This window comes from Triticum dicoccoides, chromosome 2B (genome assembly GCF_002162155.2).
Source record: "Triticum dicoccoides isolate Atlit2015 ecotype Zavitan chromosome 2B, WEW_v2.0, whole genome shotgun sequence".
In the NCBI taxonomy this organism is placed as follows: domain Eukaryota; kingdom Viridiplantae; phylum Streptophyta; class Magnoliopsida; order Poales; family Poaceae; genus Triticum; species Triticum dicoccoides.
The window spans coordinates 695736698-695757539 of NC_041383.1; the positions used below are offsets into that span (position 1 = coordinate 695736698).

The window sequence follows — 20842 nt, forward strand, 5'->3', positions numbered from 1 at the left end:
TTATATTCAGAATTTTTTTGCTACTTTCTCGGACAATTTAAGAAAAAAATATGGAGATGACACAATATAAGATAATTGTGTGTGTGTGTGTGTGTGTGTGTGTGTGTGTGTGTGTGTGTTTATCAATATAAGATAATTTATTTTGTTGAACTTTATCAATATAACAATAAAATGGAGATGGCACGCAAAAAAAAAACAAGACTTGGGAGGAACTCTGGATTTGAGTGACTGCGCTCGCGCGCGCATGCATTGAAACTGAGGCATTTTTTCAGCGGTCAACGGAAGCGCAGCTGGTACACTAGTACTGCCTCTCTCTCAGTTTACAGGGCGTGCGCGTACTTCTAGGTCGTCAATTTGACCAACCTAATACAAGTCATATATTACAAAAAATATACCAATATAAACTTCAGATGTTCTATTTTCAAACGGTATAATTTTGTGTTATATAGTTTATATTATGATGATAAAATTGACAATCTAGGTATACGCGTAGGACTTGTAAACTGAGACGGAGGGAGTATAGGAAAAGGCCTAAGGTTCAATTAAGAACATAATTCGGGGTGTATTTTGCATATTTCGAAGTGGGGGTGCTGCCCAACGCATGTGCATGCATCCTGTCCTGCTGAACGTGATCTAGTGGTCCAGAATACACCGCTGCATCGTATCATCTAATAATCCATATCATCAGATATGCTCTCAGGCCAACTCCACCACGCGACCCCATTCTGTCCGGCCCCGTCCGTTTGAAGCGAAATGGACAAACCGGTCGGCCAAGCGCGCGACGGCCCGAACCCATCCTGTCTGTTTTGTGTCCGGGCCAATCCATTTCGAGCGCAAACATGCGCCGGTTTTGAGTCGCGGCGGACAGCAAATGGACGCGCGCTCGTCCGCGTTGGGGCCGCGTGGCGGGCGGCCACCTACCTCCCACCCGCCAACATCAATGCGCACGCGCGGCCAGGCCCGCATGTCATCCGCCCAGGGAAACGTCGCGGTCGTACTTAAATGCGGAAGCCGTGGACCGGTCGTCGTCCACAGTTTCCACTCCACCCCGCGGCCTCCTTGAAACCCGACACTCCCAAACCCTCGCCTCAAACTCGCCGGCCGGCCGCCTCGCAGCCATGGGCCTGTGGAACTACGGCCACAAGGGGAAGCACGACCGCGAGGCCGGCTCCTCCACGGGCCGCCGCCGCGGCTCTGTGAAGAAGGAGGAGCCCGCGTCACCGCCATGCTCCTCCCGTCGAGCCCCCGCGCCAGTCCCCTTCACCATCGCCCCTATGCCCGCCGGCGAGCGTGCAGTACCTCAGCGCCGATGTGTGCCGGCGCTACTGGGAGACGAGGACGTCGGTCCCGTGGAGCGACGTCCACCTCCCCAACAACCGGCACCTCAGCGCCGTCCGGGTCCCGATCCCGCCGGTGCCGACGAGCAACCGTGCGCGCCGCGATGAGATCGAGCGCCGCCGCCGCCTCCTTCCCGATGACCTCTACTTCGACGATAGGTACGCCCCTGATTCCATCCTCTGGGACACATGACTCCAAGAAGAGCACGACACGCGGCGCGCGTCCTACTTCACTGGCACGGTGTCGGGGCCGCGACGGCCACGTTGAGAGGTGCGCGGGCATACGCGGGTTCGCGGCCTCACGCCCACGCCGTCGCCTTCCCCGTCTCCGTCACCACCTCCACCTCCTCGCATGACAGCGGAGGAGGAGGCCCGGCTCATGCAGCGTGTCATGGAGGACTCCATGAACACGCATGATGAGCGCCAATGGCCGGGCCTCGAGGAGACGATGGCCCTCTCTGCGGCCGGCGACGTCGCCATCCCCAAGCTTGACATGGTGGCAGCGGAGGAGCCGATGCAGGACGCGCCGGTGGCCGCGTTCCACCCGGATCTGGTGGGCCAGCACTGGAGTTGGTCGTGCACGGCTCCGGAGATGGCCGACACCGTGGGGGCGTGAACTGGTGCCCCACGCCTCCGTGGTCACCGGAGCGGGAGGCCTCGCCACGGGAGGAGGTGGTGCAGGCTCCTCCGGCCTTCCAGGCCTCCCCGTGTACCACGCGCCGCCGTCCCATCTCTGGACGCCGCCGGCCTACGTCGGCCTCGTCAGCGACGACGACGACACCGGCGGTCACTGAAGACGGCGAGGGCCATGGCATTGACGGGCGCGGCAGGAGGGCGCGGTGGCGTTTTTTTATTTTCTTTTTATGTTAATTATGGCACTGGGTCGTTAAGTGAACTGCTAAATTGGGCCGTTTTGTGGCCGTGACCCCTAACTGACTTTTATGTTTTTACTGCGTTTATTTACCTTCTTTTAGTCATTTTATTTACATTTTTCTTTTTTTTAAATCAAGTCCAACGCAGACGTGATTTGTGTATGGTTGTGCGGTAGCGGCGGCTACAGGAATTTGCAACCGGGTATTCATGTGTATTCATTTTGCCAAAATCATTGCTGTTTTTCAAAAATGGTCACTCTTTTGCCAAAATCAACACTGTTTTGTAAAAATCATCCGTATTCACATGAAAACCCAAGAATACCCCTAGCGCCGCCCCTGCCGCGCGGTGGGCGCACGCATGACCCAACGAACAAGACCGGACACGGGCGAACCCATCGCCGCCCCAAAGGGACAAAATCCGGTCAAACCGGACGTCCGTTTGGAGGTCGTGCGGTGGAGTTGGCCTCACACCATTCGGAGCCGAATCACCTGTTTCTGAATACGAAAACAAATTGATATTCCTTGGACATGTCAGCGGCAGACACCATGGGCCTGGTCCGGAGCCTCTGTGTGTCCACGGCCTCGGCTGGATGGGTGGACGAGCAACGAGTTGGGGAAAAAAATCTTCTTGCGAGTCGCCTTTATTTGAGCAAGGCGCGAGCACGACGAGCAATCATCACTCACCAGGAAACGCAAGGCGAGAGGTCGTTTCCCACATTGCAGAATGGCAGCCCCAAACAATACTAGCACTCCAAAGAAGCTGGTTGTCATCTACGCTCCGCCGGGGATGCCGGCCCACCTGTTCCCAGCCGTGGAGCTGGGCAAGCTACTCGTGGCGCAGGGCCTCGAGGTCACCGTCGTCCTCGGCGGGGAGGATAGCCACGGTGAGTGAGTCCTGTATTAGGGGGTGTCCGGACAGCCGGACTGTGTACAACGTCCGGACTATGGAAGCGTGAAGATACGAGACTCAAGACTCTGGCCCGTGTCCAGATGGGACTTTCCTTGGCGTGGAAGGCAAGCTTGGCCATCCGGATATTATATTTCCTTCCTTGTAACCGACTCCATGTAAACCCTAGCCCTCTCCGGTATCTATATAAACCGGAGAGGTTGGTCCTTAGAAGGTCGATCACAATTACATTCGTACCATCATAGCCTAGCTCTTAGGGTTTAGCCTCAACGATCTCGTGGAAGATCTACTCTTGTACAACCCATATCATCAATATTAATCAAGAAGGAAGTAGGGTTTTACCTCCATCGAGAGGGCCCGAACCTGGGTAAATATCTGTGTCCCTTACTTCTTGTTACCATCAGCCTTGACGCACAGATCGGGACCCCCTACCCGAGATCTGCCGGTTTTGACACCGACATTGGTGCTTTCATTGAGCGTTCCTCTGTGACATCGCCGTCAGGCTCGATGGCTCCTTCGATTGTCATTGATGACACTACCCAGGGTGAGACTTTCCTCCCCGGACAGATCTTCGTGTTCGGCGGCTTCGCGCTGCGGGCCAATTCGCTTGGCCACTTGGAGCAGATCGACAGCTATGCCCCTAGCCCTCACATCGGGTTCAGAAACCTGAACCACACCGCGGATGCCCGAGGAGACTTGATCTTCGGCGGATTCGGGCCAGCGCCAGAAGAGCCGAACAGTCATGATGAGCACGGCTTAGACCTACTGTCAGACGTTGCTCGGGATATCATCCCGGCAGAAGCCCCGGACCTAAATCCGGGACAGGTTGCGTTACCTAAGGACGGAGGGCTGGACCCCGCCCCACAGGCCGTACCCTCATCGGCCATGGAGCCGAACACAGGCTTCACTTTTGAGGAAACCAGTGACCCCGGGCCCCTGGACTCTTGTCCGGTTGTAGGCTCCAGTCTGTGCGCCCCCGGGCCCGCCGATCTCGGTTGGGCTCCGGTGATGGAGTTCACCGCGGCGGACATCTTTCAGCACTCGCCCTTCGGTGACATACTAAACTCATTCAAAACTCTCTCTTTAACAGAGAATCTCGGGCCGAATTATGCCCGGCTCGAGTGGGAAGCAGGCGACGAAGACATTCGTTGCCCGCCCACCACCCACTTCATAGCCACGGTTGATGATTTAACCAATGTGCTAGACTCCGACTATGAAGGCATCGGCGGTATGGACGACGATGCAGGAGAAGACCCAGAATCTATGAGGTGCCGGATTCACGCCTCGCCACACGACATATACATGGTGGATACGCCCAAGGAAGGCGACGGTGACGATCCGGAAGATAACACCCCTGGGCAAAAACCAAAGCGACGGCGCAGACGCCGTTCCAAATCCGGCAATAGTAACAATATCAGCAAGAGCGCCAGAAGAAGGGATACTCCGGTCAACCCCGATGGCAATAACGACCAAACGGAACCAGCAATGGAGCAGGACGAACCAGGTCACACCGAACAAAGTCCGGGTCATACGCCCGATGAAAACGATCCAGAGGGACGAGTTCACCAATCCGGCCCAGGACAAGAAGACAGTCCGGACGACGACGCATTCATCATTCCGGAAAAACGCGTGGAACGAGAGAACCTCCATAGAAAGCTTATGGCCACAGTGAGAAGTCTGAAGAAGCAGAAGCAACGGCTTAAAGCCGCACAGGAAACGCTCAATCGCAGATGGAATAAAGCGCCAGACACTGAAGAAAGATATGGCGACGATCGCCATACAAAGAGCTACCCAAAGCGCAAGCTACTGCCAGAATTCGACGACGAGGTCGTTCCACCAAAGAACAACATGAACAGGAGACCAGGAGTACCACCTCATAGCCGCAATAAATGAGCTGCCGGAGATGCCCACGATCTACGTGAACACCTGGAGAAGAAAGCTGGCACAGCCAGGTCCATCTACGGATCTAAAAGAGACACCCCGGCGAGGGACTATGGCTGTCAAAACAATTATGACAACCAAACACCAGTTCGGAATAAACACCGAACACAACAATAGCCAATGACATGCCACAGCGCGTCCAGATACAGAGGGGCTGCTCACCCCCTGTGTTTTACTGATGAAGTACTGGACCATGAATTCCCACAGGGCTTTAAACCTGTAAACATAGAGGCATACGACGGAACGACAGACCCTGGGGTCTGGATCGAGGACTTTATCCTCCACATACACATGGCTCGTGGAGATGACCTCCATGCCATCAAATACCTTCCCCTCAAACTAAAAGGACCAGCCCGGCACTGGTTGAAAAGCCTCCCCAAAAATTCAATCGGGAGCTGGAAAGAACTAGAGGACGCTTTCAGGGCCTATTTTCAAGGGACTTATGTCCGGCCTCCGGATGCTGACGATTTAAGTCACATAATCCAACAACCCGGAGAGTCTGCCCGCAAGCTTTGGAACAGATTCCTCACTAAGAAGAATCAAATCGTTGACCGTCCGGATGCCGAAGCCTTAGCGGCATTCAAGCACAGCATCCGGGACGAGTGTCTCGCCAGACACCTCGGCCAAGAAAAGCCAAGGACAATGGCAGACCTAACAAGTCTTATGACCCGCTTTTGTGCGGGAGAAGATAGCTGGCTCACCCGTAAAGGCACCAGTGACCCCAGCACATCCGAAATTAGGGATGGCAACAGGAAACTACGGCGTAATAAAAACAAACGCCAAAACAAGGAAGAAAGCCCGGACAACATAACGGTTAATGCCGGATTCCGAGGCTCTCGACCTAACCAGCAAAATAAGCAACCTAAAGGCAATAAAGAGGGACCATCCGGTCTGAACAGAGTTCTGGACAGACTATGCCAAATTCATGGCACCCCAGACAAACCTGCGAACCACACGCACAGAGAGTGTTGGGTCTTCAAGCAGGCCAGCAAACTAAACGCCGAACACAAGGGAAGGGAAACACTAAGTGAAGATGAGGATGAACCTCGCCAACCGAACACTGGGGGACAGAAAACTTTCCCGCCAGTGGATAAAACAGTGAACATGATCCACGCGACTCGTACATCCTTGGGAAGGCACGAACGCGCCCATAAAGACACATGCGATACAGAGCCCATCGTACCCACACCTAACTCTTGGATGTCTTGTTCGATCACCTTCGATCACCTAGATGGCTGAACTAGCATTCGGCGTGCAGGATCAAATGCCTTGGTGCTTGACCCAATAATCGACGGATACCATCTCACTCATGTCCTCATGGACGGTGGCAGTAGTTTCAATTTGATATATGAGGACACCGTCCGCAGGATGGGGATAGACTCATCCAGAATCAGCAAGATTCACACCACCTCTGAAGGAGTGATACCAGGCGTTGAAGCCTATAGCAAGGGCTCCGTCATACTGGAGGTGACATTCGGCTCTCCAGGCAACTCCAGAAGCGAAGACCTAGTCTTCATCATCGCACCCTTCCAAAGCATCTATCAAGCATTGCTTGGAAGAACGGCCTTCGCCCGCTTCAACGCATTGCCGCATTATGGATACCTTACAATCAAGATGCCCAGTCCACGCGGCGTCATCACCATTAGCGGAACAATGGAGTGCCTTTTGTGCGCAGCGGAATATGCGACGGCCCTAGCGGCCGGACTATAAGCGGCCTCTAAAGCAAAATTATACCAGGTCGTTAAGACCACGGAGACGGTTAGACAAGTCCGGCAGCCCACATTAAACCAGGGCAATTGTATATGTAATCCTATAGCAGACACCAGGGGCTAATAATAAAGCCCACACTCTCGGCTCAACCTTATTGGCAGGCCAGCATTTTACATTTTCTACTATCCATCGCACACTTACGTTGCACTCTTCTATGAGATCCCCTTTTTTCGTAGACAACGTTCGCGCGATACCCTTCCAGGATGCGGTACAACGGAGACAAAGGCGCAGACGTGCAGCAGGGCCCCGTACAACATGTTTCTTTTTAGATTAAGCCCCTGTGTAAACCTTTTCTATTGCCTCTTGTTGTTTCATCATCCCACGGGTTCCATACCCACAGAGGATACTACTGTTTTTTGGCATTACGCCACGACAGATTAATGCACGCACCTGGACATACAGGGTTTATAATGAATGGGCATTCTTGAGCTTATCATCTGTTATAAAGTCCGAATACCTTCGGGAGTGTTCGGCGTCACGAGTTTAGCCTTATATGCATCAGCTCCGAATCATGTCTTTGGTCAAATGTTGGGATTGCCCGGCTCATAGGTTTGTCGCCTTAGGTTCCGTTATAATCGGCTAAGGTGGCCAAAGGAGAACTACTGTGATTGTGCCCTGGTTATTCTAGACGAGCACCTCAGTAGAGAAAGCCGAAAACCGACCGTCATGATACAGCGAGAGACTAATCAACCACTCGACGACTCACCGGAATCTCTAGGATTCCTCCGCATTAACGAAGGGCCATTTCCCGGCAAGGTACATACGCGCCCGTATTCGGAAGCATGCGAAGGTACCAGGGGCTACATAGTAGCCCCAACGCTTAAATCCCGCGGCTAAGCGAAAGTGTTACAGCTATATAGTCCGGTTGCCTAGTTCGACGTGCGATCGCCTCCTTGCCGGACCAAGACGTTGGATAAAGAGTGATCAAGCACATTTTTTCACGAACACGCCCGCATTGTATGCGTGGGGGCTGAAGCCAACGACTGCTATCTTTATATATATATATATATATATATATATATATATATATATATATAGGGTGGGTCTATTATGATAACACCCCTTAAGACCTTATTCTGCACACCAAAACACCTTATTCTGCACACCACCCAGATCGCGCCGCCGCCCCTCCCCTCCCGACCTTCTACCGTGGCGGCGGCCTGGGCTAGCCACCGCCCTTCCCCTCCCGGCCTTCTTCCGCGGCGGCGGCCTGGGAGAGATGCCGCCCTTCCCCTCCCCGCTTTCTCCCGCGGCCGCGGCCTGGGCTAGACGCCGCCCCTCCCCTCCCGGCCTTCTTCCGCGACTGCGTCCGGCAGTGACGCCGCCCTTCCCCTCCCGGCCTTCTTCCGCGGCAGCGGCCAAGCAGCGAAGCCGCCCGTCGCCTCCCGGCCTTCTTCCGCGGCAGCGGCCGGCAGTGACGCCGCCCTTCCCCTCCCGGCCTTCTTCCGCAGCAGCGGCCAGGCAGCGACGCCGCCCGTCGCCTCTCGGCCTTCTTCCGCGGCAGGCACGGAGCAACACCAGCCTATCGGCCTTCTTCCACGGCAGCAGCTCGGTAGCGCCGGCACCGAACTCCTCAGGTCCTGCAATTAGCTGTAATTCATCAGATGTGGATTGGTGCTGCCTCGACATCAAACTGATTCGAGCAAGGAGGAGTGTGCGCAAGGTTGCTTCATCCACTGTAGCTTCTTGGAATAAGTCTGCATCAACCTTCAGAGAAAATCCTCCTTCCCCGTTCACATTGAGCAACGTCCAAACAGCCCATGAACTTCTGAAGGGCAAGTGGACTGCACGGGCGAACGTGAAAGTTGTGCAGGTGGACGAGAAAGGAACTTCCTCATGTAAACGCAAGAAATCACTGCATCACGAGGTAAGCAGTACACTTCCTATACCATCTCAGTGTAGTTATCATACACAAATCAGTACAAGCAGTACAGCGCGTGATTATGCAGTACAAAACTTATGCAGTGCGGTTGCTTCAGTTCGTTGTGGGGGAAAATGCAGTACGCTTGTATAGGTTCATTACATATAACGATGCAGTGCGGTTGCTTCAGTTCCCCTTGAGGGGTGATGCAGTCAACTTGCAATGCTTCGGCAGTACCATTTTGAACACATTGCAGTTCGCATGATTCAGTTCATTTAACCTGACAATGCAGCTCGGTCATTTTGTGTGCAGGAGATGACGTTCAACAGATACAAAATGCCGCGCATAGTTGATAGCACTGAGAACAACAACTTTCAGAAGAGTGGATATTCTTCTGACAGAGATACTGGCTGGGTTACCCCTGAGATTCCTAATGGATTCTTCACGACGACAAACAGGGTGCAGTACTCTCCACAAGAAGATTTTTCCCAGGAAGAAGATGTAGTTGAAGATGACGATGATGTCACATTCGTCTGGGAAGGCACTCACCAACGCGATGATGAAGACGATGATGATGAAGATGAGCCGATAACAGTTCTCAACCCAGAGTATAAGCACGAGTTCACTACGTTTGGACAGCATGTCCGAACAGATAATGATGATGCGGTTGAACACGATGTTGCAGCAAAGGATGATTACGTCCACCGAGGCATCGTGCCACTGCTCCAAAATTTTAAAACCAATCCACCGAGGCATCGTCACAACACTGTATTACCACCACGTCCACCTGCCGAACCCCGAAACAGAGCTCAGCGTCCACCTGTTGCACCGAAAAACAGAGCTCCAACCAGAACTGCTGCATCAACTTCGACGCTGCGACCATCAACAGTGCCTCGGTCAAAAGTAAACAGCAGGTACAAATCCTCCTCACTGTTACCGCCACGAGATCCTCAACTACACACATCTGCTATAACCCCGCCATGTCCAATACAACCCGGTGAGCTGCAAACACCATCAGGCGAATGACTCTACACACATGTAAGTTTATGGTCTGAAAAATAAAATAGTTGCAGTCCATTCAGATAACATTGCAGTGCACACTGATATTTCTTGTGAGCTTTGGCTAGGAACGTTGCTATATGAGAAAATTTGTTCTGTTCTGTTTTTCGAATACGAGGAGTGCATACGAGTTTAATAAATTTTCTCACATAGCATTTCAATTAATGCAGGATAAAAACATGCCGCTCAACCTCGTACCTGCTGCTGGAATGAAGTTCACCACGTACGAAAAGGCATGGGACTTTTACAACAATTATGCAAGATGTGCAGGGTTTGGTATACGCAAGAGGGCAAAACACAGGACAAATGCCTACATTGTCTGCTCAAGAGAAGGGTTCCACAAGCAGGCTGTGTCAGATTATCACCGGGTACGTCAGAAGACATCAAAAAGGATTGGCTGCAATGCAAAGATTAGAGTCAAAAAAAGGAAGAATGGCAAATTTGTGATAGAAATGGTTCAACTCAACCACAATCACAAGATGCTGGAAAGCCCCGGGATGCTTTTGCACATGCTATCGCACAAAAAAGACGATCCTTTGATAGACCAGTTAGTGAAAGACATGCAACTGGACAACCACACACATGCTCAGATGATGTCGACGCTGTCGCGTATGTCCGGTGGTCTACAGTACATGGGACATACTAGCCGCGACTGGGTAAACAGGTAAGCACGTAACAGAGCATATCTCTTGAGCATTCTGTCTGTAATTATTCCATGTTTTGGTGAGATAACTATGAATTGTCTATGAAAATGCAGGAAACAGAAGTTTGCCAGAGAAGAGTCTGAAGATGATGTCAAGAAACTTCTGAATTTCTTCGAGAAAAGGCAAAAGATAAACCCAGAGTTCTTCTATGATTATGACGTTGATGCAGATAACTGTGTAAGAAACGTCTTTTGGGCGAACGCAAGTTGCAGAGGATCGTATGAAGATTTTGGAGACTGCGTTACATTTGACACAACATATAAAACTAACAAATTCCACATGCCGCTGGGAGTGTTTGTGGGGGTGAACCATCATCTACAAAGCACCATATTTGCTGTTGCACTCGTGCGAGATGAAGCAATACCATCATTTGAGTGGGTTTTCAAAACCTTTCTGAGGTGTATGAACAACAAGCCGCCAATCTGCATGCTCACAGGTACAAAAAATAAAAAACACCAGCATACTTACGTTTTGTTTTGTTTTGTGCACTTACATTTCTTCCATCTGTCTTGCAAACGCACAAACAACTTAATAAAAAAACATTGTTTGTCTCTTCTCAGACCAGTGTTCTTCGATGAAGGCAGCATTAAAAACTATCCTCCCACAAACTCTGCATAAGCTGTGTCGTTGGCATATCATGAAGAAGTACAAGGACCACCTCGCCTTGCTGTATAAGGCGCACGAGGGGCTCAAGGACCAACTCAATGCAGTGTTGAACCACCCACTAATGCCGTCAGAATTTGAACGAGCATGGAAGAACCTCATTCACAGATACAACCCTCAAGACGACGAAGTGATGAATTCACTGTGGGATGACAGGCACGAGTGGATCTCAGCTTACTACAAGGAAATTTTCTGTGCTCGGATGACTTCCACACAGAGAAGCGAGAGCATGAACCGCATACTGAAGTAAAAATTTGTCAGGGAGAAGCATGATCTCCATCTGTTTGCTCAGTAGGTGGACAAGTGCATTCAGACCAGGAAGGCCGTCGAGCACGCAGAGACAGTAGCAAATGAGGTAAACAAAATGTCAATCAAAAACTGCTTAAAAATATGAATAAAAAAACAAACAATTTTTTCATTTATCTGGATCGTAACAGTGCATTTGTGATCATGCAGTCAGAGGTAAAAACAACAACACAGTTTGGCTTCGAAGTTCAGCTATCAAAAGTGTATACGAGGGCAATGTTTGCAGATTTCAAAGAAACGCTCTACCGTAACACTGCATTCAGAGCAGAACAGTGCCCTGAGAACCCGACAAAGTATCTAGTACACCACTACAACAGATCGGATGCATTTGACTGGGCAAGGCATAATTTCCATGTGGTCGCCGATGAAGAGAAAGGTGTCTACGAATGTGAGTGCAAACTCTGGACACACACAGGTGAGACTCTTAACAAAAAAAAATCTAGATTCTCATAGTCATGCACGAAAGAAAACTTACTGAAATTTAAAAGTACATATGCATGTGTAATTCACGAAACCAAATGAAGTTCACTTATTTAAAAAATGAAAAAATAATGAAAAAAATATATGTTTACTAATTTCATGCAGTTCACTTACAGAACACAAAAAAAATGTTTTTGTCTGCAGGCCTCTTCTGCGTCCATGTTTTATGCATGCTTTCTCATTTGAGAGTACTCAACATTCCTGAGGTGTACATCATGAAGAGATACACCCGTAACGCAAGATCAGATGCAACGTTTGACAGAAAAGACTACGAACAAACAGCACCAGATGGAACCTCGCTTTTTTGCCATAGAAAATTGCTGACAGAAACAGCAATGGACCTTGCAAACAGAGCAACAAGGTCAGACGCTGGGTGCCACAGAGCGTTGTCTGGTATGAGGTCACTGATAGAGGAAGTTGACGTGCTCAACGAAGAAGAAGAAGAAGCAGCAAAACTAAAGCAAGCAGAGAAATACCAACATGACAATAAAGGCGAGCAAGAAGAAAAAAACTGAACACATTGGAACTGGTGCTATCAAAAAAGAAACAATTCTTCCACCTCCTGTTTCAAACACAAGAGGAAGAAAGAAAGGGGGAGACGCAAACCAGAAAAAGGTGGCATCCAAGGAGAAAAATGATGACAAAAACAGTAAGCCACAGCCTGAGCTAGACAGTGATGGTCACCCACTGGGAGTAAGAATGTGCAGAACATGTAATGAAGTCAGCGGCCACAATTCCAGGACATGTGAAAAAAGACATGAACAAGAAAAACGAGGACATGGAGATGCACAACAAAACAGAAATTCCACTCACAACACTAAGAAATGGACGAAACCGAGACATTGTAACATCTGCAAGAAGAGGAAGAGACACAATTCAAGAACCTGCCCCAAAAGAAAAAGAAAAAGATCAGAAAATGAGGAAGACGAAGAAGGTGAGATCAAAGAAGAATATGATGACACAACTGAAGAAGAAATGGCTTATGAAGAAGCAGATGGAGAAGAGGAGGAAGAAGAAGAAAGTGAAGAGGACGAAGAACGTGAAGAAACTGAAGAAACAGTGGCTTATGAAGGTACTGATGATGAAGATGATGAAGAGGAAGAAGAGAGTGAAGAGACTGAAGAGAGTGAAGAGGAAGAAGAACATGAAGAAACAATATCAACAAGACCACCACGAGGAAATGCTTCAACCAGCGCGCGGGGATCAAAGAAGGATGCAGTTCTCAGCACTGGAAAACAAAAACCACCAACAACCAGCACGCGGGGAGCAAAGAAGGACGCAGTTCTCACCACTGGAAAACGAAAGCAGCCAACAACCAGCGCGCGGGGAGCAAAGAAGGACGCAGTCCACATCGCTGAAAAACAAAAGCAGCCATCAACCAGCACGTGGGGAGCAAAGAAGGATGCAGTTCACAGCGCTCAAAAACGAAACCAGCCATCAACCAGCGCGCGGGGAGCAAAGAAGGATGCAGTTCACATCGCTGAAAAACGAAACCAGCCATCAACCATCACGCGAGGGGCTACAACCACAAAGGTGCAGAGACAAGAACCAGCAACACCGCCATGGAAAACAAAACAAAGTGCAACATTAGACACACTCCAGTCACCGCGCAGAAGCAGCAGGCTAACGACCAAATAGATGAACAAACAATAAATTTATCGTATGCATAGCAATTTGCTTAAATCTATGACTTATGTATCAGTTTAAATTTTTTGTAAACCATGTAGCGTGTCTAATGCTATTAGCTCGTTCCAGTCTTGAGTAAAACATTGACACATTTTGATTCAAAAACCATTTAAAAAATGATGTTAGCTAGTTGCAGTCCTACAAGTAGTACATATAAAAAGCACTTCAGTATGCAGTATGGAACTTGCAAAAATGCAGTACGCTTCGAACTATCATGCAGTACTGTAGACTAACTACATGTAGTACACACCATGCAAATTGGGAAAAAATGTGGAAACATGTAATGCTCAGCTGACATATAAGCAGTTCACATATTCTAACCATGCAAACACAAATTTACCGTTGAATAATAATTGAAGCGGTTCAGATCACAAAAGTGCTTATTACAAAACACGCAGAAGATGAAAAGCGTTCAACAGGCAGAAGTACTTATTACAAATCAACCTCATAACCTTAGCCAATCACGTCAAACGTGATTCTAACAGTACGATCCTCGAGTTCAAAGAAGTTGAGGACAACAACTTGCTCAGACTTCAGGCCGCTATCAATGACAAATTCCTTCCACCCTTTGTGCAGACACAGCCGCCCGTCAACGCTTACACTGTACTTGACTGGTTTAAGGTATCCATTACCGAGAACAACTTCAAGAATTCCTTTCTTCTTGAGCCGCACATACCTAACAGCTCGCTGAGGAATTTTCTGTAAAAAATAATAAAACTGTTTGAGAACAAAACTAGCAGTACAATTCTCATGTTTTGAATAGAGATAGATGAAGTGCACAACAGTCCAACAAGTAGTATATATAAAACGTTTTCAATATGCAGTATGGAACTTACAAAAATGCAGTTCACATATTCTAACCTGTAAACTAAAACATAAGCTACATCCACATGAGGAAAAAAACAAGAAAATAAGAACACATTGCAGTACACTTCAAAAAACACAAAGAAAAAAGTGTGTTCCTAAAATACTACAACTTCAGGATACAATGGAATTCTACAAAAAAAACACTAAGAAAAAAAACATATCTAACGAAACATACCATCTTGTAGTGAGTCTCCACATCTGTTGGCGTAAGCTGATGGACAAAAGGACTCGTGCAGCCAAGGCCACGGCGAAGCAGCGCAGAATAGAACACAGATACATTGATCTGGCCCATATCCAATCCTTCTGTGAATACTGTACGATATGCAAGCTGCTCGGCTCGCCCAGTTCGGCACAATACCTTCCCACCATGACGAGCACGACGGGCCTGCGAGCAAGCTAAACAATTGCAGTACGTCGGCACACCACAACCATGGCCACAGCAGAAGAGATACGCACAGGGGCCTGGAGCCATCACAACAAAAACCTAGAGAAAGGAGAGAACTTGCGGCTAGAGGAGAAAAATGAAATGCAAACGAAGGGTATAAGTTAGCCTTCATTTATACAAGAGGAATGCAAAAAGGTCAAAACTGAAAATTAAAGAGAAATTAATGGAAATTATGTTCCCAAGAATAAAGGACAATCAATGAAAGCTTATGTTACCAAAGAAAGAGGAACGGAAAAAGAAGGTGTACTTTGACTTCAGAAATTCCCACGAACAAAACCACAGATCATTAAAAAATAATACTCTAAAAAATTATAATCCACGGACCATTTTATGTGTGCAGTTCTCCAAATTCATACCAGGTAGTTCAATATATGTGTGCATGAAGTGCAGTACGTGCTTTTTGGCACAAAGAAGGATGCACGCAGTGCAAGATGTGTACACCTGCAGCACAGAACTATGACGAATGCAGTGCACACCCGTACACTAAGAAAAAAGGATACGAAAGATGAAAAACAATAAAGAAAAATGATACCAATGCAGTGCACAAAAATGTAGCCGAGACAAATGTGCAGTACGGTATGCGTGCACATGCAGTACTGAAAATAAATGAATGCAGTGCACGCATGATTTACTAAAAAAAATTGACCACCCACCCAGGTGCTACAGGCCCCAGCCAGTCTTGTAATAGGTCTGCACCCACAGAAGGGGAGTCATTATGAGCCACAGTGCATGGGGCCGGTTGCAAATGGGCCCACAGGTCATATTGCATATAGCTACGAGCGCCGTGTATAAGCACCCAGATAAGTATACGAAGGAGTTCGACCAGTATGCCTCGCCAACGCTTATAAACAGGTCGGGCGCGCCTTCCACTAGCGATGTGGGACTAAACATTAGGACGCACACACAGAGAAACAGGAAAAAAAGCCGTGCTCACAGGCCGACTTGGACCCAAGTATGTATATAAACTAGCCGAACAAAGGCCCAACAAAACCGACCAAGAAAAAACAATAAGTTGGAAAAATAAGTGTGCCCCCAACCCGTAAAACAAGATGCAGTACGGATCTGTAGAAGTATGCAGTTCATTCTCGTGCGCAAGGCAGACCACCACCGAAGCATATAGCAAGAGACACGCAAAAAATGATGAAGTACACACATGTATACAGTGTTGCAGTTCTGTTTTGTACGCGACACAGTGCTTGATTGTAAGCAATGCAGTTATGTTGTCGCCCAGTATACATCTATAAAACATGAAAAAATGGTCGTTCGAATAGAAAAAGGTTATGTTTAAAAAAATGTGCTGACCAAAAAAAACCCACATTAAAAAAAACCCACGTTCGCATACATACACCCGATCGGGGCAGTTCCATCGCCACAAGCCCACGGTCACAGATGCAAAACCAACCCACGATCGGCACAACCGCATCATCAGCGCGTTCGTGCAGTTCATCCGACGAGGCCATCCCACACCGCGCCCTCCCCTTAAATTCAGACCCCTGCCAAAGGACTTCTCATCCACATCCACAACAAAACACAAGTATCCATTGTGCTCCCACCACCGGCGATGACGTTCACCGACGAGTACAAGGGCGACAACGCCGTGGAGGCGCACGGCAACACCAAGTTGCACGTCATCCACACCAACGACAAGAAGCAGATGGCGATCACCCTCGCGCAGTACGAGCGCCACCTCAGCCTCCAGCGCCACAAGATCGTCGGCATTGATCTGTAGTACGACAACGACCCTGAAGCGACGCAGAAACCCGCCCTCTGCCAGCTCTCCGTCGGCAAGAATCACCCGGTGCTGCTCTTCCAAATGAGCGACAGTGAAAGGTGCACCGTCTTCGACAACTTCCTCGCCGACCCCAGGTACACCTTTGCAGGCTTCTCCATCGACGGCGACGAAACCAGGCTGGAGCGCGTCAAACTGGAGGTCGCCAACTTCGTCGACATCCAGAAGGAGTGGAGGGTGCCCGACGCAACCAAGCCGTTGGACTCCCTCGGAGACGTCTCCGGCGCGCTCATCGACAACTACTATAGTAACATGAAGAAGAAGATCACCAACGCCGAGCACCAGCGCTGGGCCATCCTGCCTCTGTCCAGGAGGCACATCGAGTACGCGGCAAAGGACGCCTACGCAGCGTACGAGATATGGAACCGCATCACCCTCACCCAGGACGGCCTTCGCCGTGCAAAGCTGGAGAAGGAGGAGCCACCCAAGAAGCGCGCCAGGAGCAGCTGGGGATGGGGAGAGCCCGACTGGTGAAGAAGAAGATGGTGCCGGCCAGAAGCCAAGAATGCCAGTGTTCTTTTAGAATTATCATCAAATTTGCTTTGTGTTGTTTGCTTATGTATCGTTAGTTTGCTTGTTGCTGAACCTAGTTTGCCTGCCATGCACAATCGCCTGTAATGATGAACTCTGATTATGATAGTTTGCTTGCCATGCACAATCGTTAGTTTGCTTTCTATTGAACTTAGCCTGCTGGGGATGAAATTGTCGTACAGAATGCAAACAGGACGCATGCAGTGCAAGTTGAGCACGAATGCTGTACACTGAATTTGTCGAATGAAGTCTTCACATACCCAACAAAGCAGTGCACGAACATAAATTTCAAGAAAGGAATACATAAGAGCAAAAACACAAAACACGTAAAATAATTCAATACAGTCCGGAAGTACACAAAAGTATAGCACAGAACCATAATGAGTGACGTACAGGTATGATTTACAAAGCAGTGCATCCCATACATTGGGAAAAAAAGATTAACTGATAGCAAAGAGACGGAAACAAAGAAAAAAAAGACAACTGTACATGCAGTACGCAATGCGTATACAATGCAGTACAGAACCATGATCAATGCAGTACACGCTCGAACATTGAAAAAAAAACACAGAGGGCAGAAATATTAAAAGTAAAAAAATTGACCATCCAGGTTGCACCGGCCCCAGCCAGTCTCGTAATAGGTCTACGCCCATAGAAGGCGAGTCGTTCTGAGTCACAGTGCATGGGGCTGGTTGCACATGGGCCCACAGGTCATAGAACATATAGCAGCGAGCGCCGTGTATAAGCGCCCAGATAAGTATACAAAGGAGTTCGACCGGTATGCCTCGCCAGTGCTTATAAACAACTAGGGCGCGCCTTCGGCGGGCGACGTGGGACTAAATATTAGGACGCACACACAGCGCACAGGGAATCAGCCGTGTGCTCACAGGCCGACCTGGGCCCAATTACATCTTCACTACCAGAACACAGGGCCAACAAAGCCCACTAAGAAAAAACAAATACGTTCAAAAATAAAACATTAAAAAGAAAATGACAAATATTTTTTAAATGAATAAACAACAAACAAAATAAAATGTGCGTCAGCACTGTAAGAATATTAATAAATAAAACGCAGGAAGCCCAAATGTCAACGTACAGATGCAGTCAGCGCCGTACAACAACGCAGTTCTCCAAGCGGAAGCACATTTTTTTTTCTTCTGAATTGCAGTTATCTTCGCTCTGCAATGCAGTATGGCTGAAATAAGAATGCAGCCCTGTTACTTAAACAAAACACTCCGACAACCCCTAGCCACATTACCCTCCATCCTGACAAACGCTGTATTACCACAAAGATCAAGAAAATAAAAAAAAAGAACACCATCAAGAGAAGAAAAAAAAGTACACCTGTGTGAATCAAACTGCAGTACACTACTTGGACCTAAGCAGTTCGTTTCTGATAGAAAAAGAAGTGCACTGACTTGGAGAATTGACAGAAAACACAATCATAACATTTTCTGACAGTTGCGTCAATACATAGATATAATCACGAAAAAAGAGGCGACGACGTTCCGGATTTCCAACGCACTAGCAAGAGCCTCCTCATAGCAGAACCTCTCGGCAGTTGCCACGTAAACTTAAAACAGAGCCCCACCACGCTACCGCCCCGCTACACCTCTCCCACGTCCTGTCAAGCAGAGCAGAGGAGAAAACACAACTGCTTCATCCCCCCCCCCAAAAAACCCAATTGCATCTTCTTCTCCGCTCTTCCTTTCACTAACCTCTCTCTCTACAACAAACACCAGAGAACACACGAGAATCATGGCGGATGCACCTCTCTGCAACCAGCGCGGCAAGTACACCAGGGAGCTCCACGATGTCCACCTCCACGGCAATCACAAGCTCCACGTCCTTTGCACAAGCAAGGGAAAAGACGTGGACAAGATGCTGTCCACGTTCAGGAGGAAGCTCGGCGGAATGCCCGTCAAACTAGTCGGCGTTGATGTCGAGTACACATACTACGAGAAGCCACAGCGTGCAGCGGTACTACAGCTATGCGTAGAAAAAGAATGCCTTGTCTACCACATATCTGCAGCTAAAGACAGGTAAGAATAACTATTGCTTGCCAATATTGATTTTAAATTTTCTTCACTGCAATTGCCATAATATTTAACCTTTGGTTCTCATTAGTGAAAAGCATGGCATATGAATTTATTGACAGTTTTGATCTGGCTCCATGTATGTCACTCATGTGTTCAATTCTTGAATTATATTATCTAGCAATACACGCAGTTTAATTATAGTTTCTTCACTGCAACATTACCATACAGAACATGTATGGAATTAGGTTCAGGAATACAAGCATACACAAAACATGCATTGTTTATGCAATCTATTATCAGATTTAATAGTTATGTTGAACAAAGTATTAGCAACTCCTCAATGCAACAGATTCAGATATCCATATTGCAGTTCAGTTTCAGAAAAACACAAAAATAAATTGCTAGTTCTAAAGGAATAGAATATATTCACTCTATACAAATATATTGCAGGCCAATGGAACTAGACAAATTCCTGATGAATGATGAATACACCTTCGTCGGATTCGCTATTGAAGGAGACAAAAGCAAGCTGAAGGTATCTGGTTTGGAGATCAACTCCAACAACTACATTGATATTCAGGTGGAATGGAGAGACCCATACAATAAAAAGAAGTTTGACTCTTCGGCTGATGTTGCTGGCAGGATGATAGACATTCACTACAATGATATGAAGAAAAAAATTAACCGCAACGAGGACCATACTCTGTGGGAATTTTGCCCACTGCCAAACAAGCTTATCAAGTATGCAGCAATAGATGCATTCGCAACATATGAGTCATGGAGAATCATCTACGATGTCATAATGGGACTGGACAGGGCAAAAGAGACAAAGAAGAAAAGAAGAAGACGAACAAGGCTGTAATCCAATACAGCAACTAGAAAAAATCAGAGCTGTGTTTAGTCTCACTTTACTTTAAGCGTTGTGGTGTTCTTTGTTTCATGTATGCAAGAATATTTCTTTTATAAAAACAATGTAAGTTTGCTTGTGATCAATTGCTTTCGCAGAAATTAGTTTGCATTAGAACAAGTATATACACAACTTTGAAATATTTAATGAGTGACACCAAAACATAGTATGCACATAAAAAACATAACAGTCCACAAACATCAATACAGTTCACAGAACCAACATAAGGCAGTTCAACAAGTGTATACGTGAAGTGCAGTACATGCATAAACGAAGAACGACAAGGGCCCAAACACACACACTTGCAACACGAAGTGCAGTACTCAACGTTGGGGAAAGCAGTACAAATGACAAGGGCCCCAACACATAAATGAAGGACGCAGTGCGGACATTCTGTTTTTTCCATCAAAGGGAACGCGCGCAAAACCACCACCCCCCAAAACCCTAAGATAGACAAGGGGGCGACGGGGTATGACGGACTCGCCTACGCATGCGGCGCCGCGGCAAGCCGCGTCGCCGCCTGCTCCGGCTCGTTCCAGGCTCGGCCTCACAGGGGGATGTGGAGGGGGGGTCACGACCCCCCCTCCCCACCCCCTGCTCGGCCTCGCGCTAACGCACGCAGTGCGCTTGGTTGACAGGCGCAGTGCGGACATTTTGTTTTTTCCACCAAAAGGGACG

At 48.2% G+C, this 20842-nt stretch overlaps 1 pseudogene; it reads left to right on the top strand.

Annotated features, from left to right (window-relative positions):
- The first annotated feature begins 2996 nt into the window (after positions 1-2996).
- Positions 2997-20842, top strand: part of LOC119361163 — a 38211-nt pseudogene continuing 20365 nt past the window's right edge.